This window comes from Psammomys obesus, unplaced genomic scaffold (genome assembly GCF_907164565.1).
Source record: "Psammomys obesus unplaced genomic scaffold, mPsaObe1.curated_primary_1811, whole genome shotgun sequence".
NCBI classification, from domain to species: domain Eukaryota; kingdom Metazoa; phylum Chordata; class Mammalia; order Rodentia; family Muridae; genus Psammomys; species Psammomys obesus.
The window spans coordinates 7,896,703-7,900,054 of NW_026592510.1; positions in this window are offsets into that span (position 1 = coordinate 7,896,703).

The following is a 3,352-nucleotide window of genomic DNA, read 5'->3' on the forward strand; positions in this document are numbered from 1 at the left end:
AAAAAAAAAAAAAAAAAAATCATTATTCTGTGTGTGTGCATGTTCGTGCATGCATGTATGTATAAGATAGGCATTTCAGTAGGGCTGTGAGAGCGATGGGAAGCCAATGGGTGGGCATAGCTGAGACAAGCTGGAGACCTGTGTCAGGGCAGGCCCTGGGAGGATATGGGGTGAGTCTAGCTGAGACTACTGGCAGCAGGGGATTTGGAGACTGAAGTGGCCTGGCAGGACTTCCAGCGGAGGGAGGGGGACACCAACCCACCCACAAAACTTTTGACCCAAAATTGACCCTGCCTACAATGGGTCAGGGATAAACATGTAGCAGAGTTTGAGGAATGGCCAACCCATGACTGGCCCAACTTGAGAGTCACCCCATGGGAGACAGCCAAGCCCTGTCACTATTTATGATACTCTGCTCTGCTGGCAGACATGAGCCAAGATAACTATGCTCTAGGCTGGGTGTGGTGGCGCACGCCTGTAATCCCAGCACTCGGGAGGCAGAGGCAGGTGGATCTCTGTGAGTTCGAGGCCAGCCTGGTCTACAGAGTGAGTTCCAGGACAGCCGGGATTATACAGAGAAACCCTGCCCCCCAAATTTAAAAAAAAAAATAAATAACTGTCCTCTGAGAATCTCCACCCAACAGTGAATCAAAACAGATGCGGAGGCCCACAGCCAAACTTTAGACAGAGATCTGGAAATCTTGTAGATGAGTTGGGGAAAGGATAGAGGGAGCCGAAGAGGACACGAGCTTCACAGGAAGACCAACAGAATCAACTAACCTAGGCCCGTGGGGGCTTGAAGAGACCGAACCACCACCCTAAGTGCATGCATGGACTGGAATGTTAGAACCCCTACACCTATGGTCTTCATGTGGGTCCCTTAGCAACTGGAGTGAAGGCTGTCAATGACATGGAGGTATTTGCCTGCTATTGGATCACTTTCCCCTAGCTGGACAGCCTTGTCTGGCCTCAGTGGAAGAGGGTGCTTAGTCCTGATGCAACATGAAGTGGCGGGGCAAAATGATATGTCGGGGGGTGCTTCCTTCTCTGAGAAAGAGGGAAGGGAGAGGAGGGAGGGGATGGAAGGATGGGGCGGACAGGGAAGAGAGGTGGGAGGGGCTGCTATGGGTATGTAAGGTGAATAAATACATAAATTAAAGAGAACATTTAAAAAAGAATCATTATTCTAGAAAGGCTTCGGGTATTGCATTGTGCTTTCGTCCTCATCACTGTAAATATTTATGCGTTTTATATATTAAAAAAATTGCTGAAGACATAAAGGAAATTTCCATGCAATGCGGCCAGGCAAGACAGCTCGGCAGGTAAAGGAACTTGCTGCCAAAACTCATGACCTGAGTTCCATCTCTAGGACCTACATGGTAGAAGGAGAGAACTGACGCCCTCCAGTTGTTCCCTAAATACACACACATACACACACACTCACACTTAATGAATATAATTAAATTTTCTTAATTGACAATTGTGTGCCTAAGTTGTATAAATTCTAGAAATATTGATGGTTTTGTCGAGGAGGAAAGGTAGACCCTATAGAGTAGCTGAAAAGGCTGCTCTGGAGTGTTTCGGATTACCCTGCGTGTTTTTGCAAAGTCTACGAAGCGGGGCAGAGTACAATTAATGCTATTCTTCATCTCCTCTAAATGAGGTCAGCTACTGAAGTCCCCTAGGATGGCTAAAGAAGTAGCTCTCATCCCGCCAGAGGGCGCTGTGGTGCTGGAAAGACAGCGAGGCAGGACAATCAGCCCCCTGGAAGAGAGCCTCAGGCAAGAGGCCTTGAGGCCCTTCCTTACAAATAACCCTCAAGACTGTCTCTGACTTGAACTCAGTGGCTCTTTGATCACCTCCCCCTGAAGGGTGGGTGCAGCCTTACCAGGCCACAGAGGAAGACAATGCAGCCAGTCCTGATGAGACTTGGTAGGCTAGGGTCAGATGGAAGGGGAGGAGAACCTCCCCTGTCAGTGGACTGAGGGAGGGGCATGGCAGGAGAAAAGGGATGGAGGGTGGGGTTGGGAGGGGCGAGGGAGGGGGCAACAGCTGGGATACAAAGTGAATAAACTGTAATTAATAAAAAAATAAAAATTTTTAAAAAATAAATAACCCTCAAGAAAAAGGATACGCAAATAACCGGAAATGGAGAAGGGGAAACAGCAGCTTTGTACATTTTCTACTTTCTTATCTTCTCTCATTTAGATGTTACAACGACCTCGTGAAGTAGGCTTTATTAGTCCTCATTTCAAATAAACTAAGAGGCGTTTACTTTATAGATCTTGCTGAGTTCTCTAAGGGCCAGCAGTGTTCAAGGTGCTCGTCAGCCTGAGGCCTTGAGTAATGACAGTGGGCAGTGTCCCACTGCTGACCAGTAGTGACCGCGTGACATGCTTCTGACATAAACCTCATATTACACCTGAGCTATTTGGGGATTCTAATTATTAGAAATAATAATCTAATTATTACTCATTAGAATCCATTTACAGACCTGTTTAAATTCATGGAGAGCGAGGTAGGGTCTTGTGGCAGGGGCATGTGGGCTGGGTTGGTTTGTTTCCTTTTGTTTTGTTTGTTTGTTTCCAGAACCCAGGACTTCCCAGGGTTATTTTTTTTTTCTTGGTATTTCACGAAACACTTCTCAGAACATCTACCAAGTGTTCAATGTGTTTTTTTAATACAACTTAAGTTGAGAAATTAAATATTTGTATACTCGTTCCACAAAAATGCATTTTTCTCTGATCAAAAAAATTGCATAATGCCAGATGCCAGAGGTACAAACAGGCAAAATTCCCTGCTTTTGTAAAGCTTACATTCTAGAGGAGACAAGTAATAAATACGAAGCTGTTGTACACATAGCACACTAGAAGGTAAAGAGCAAGAGATGCCCGAGGCAGGGGCGGCAGGGACGCGACTCCTTGCTGAGTTCGACATATACTAAAGCTTGAGAAATTCTGCTATAAATGGAACAATGAGCTGTGTAATGAAGCGATGCAGAATAGAGGACTGAAGTGCCAAATGGAAACCAGCTCTTTGGGTAAGCAGGGAAAGACCCAGATCAGTTTAGGTGGGGGTGGGAGTTGCAGCCAGACACATTCTAAGGTTTTTGGTTTGTTTTCTTTGTTTGTTTTTTGAGACGTTTCTTTTTGTTTTAACCCAAGTTCTCACTAAGCAACCCTGGCTGGCCTGGAACTTGATGTGTAGACGAGGCTGACTTGAACTCACCAAGATCCCTCCTGTATCTGTCTCCCAAGCACTACAATTAAAGGCATGAAGATCTACACTCAGCCCTGAGATTTTTTTTAACCTTATATTTTAGACATGATTATGTACATCTATGTATGTGAAT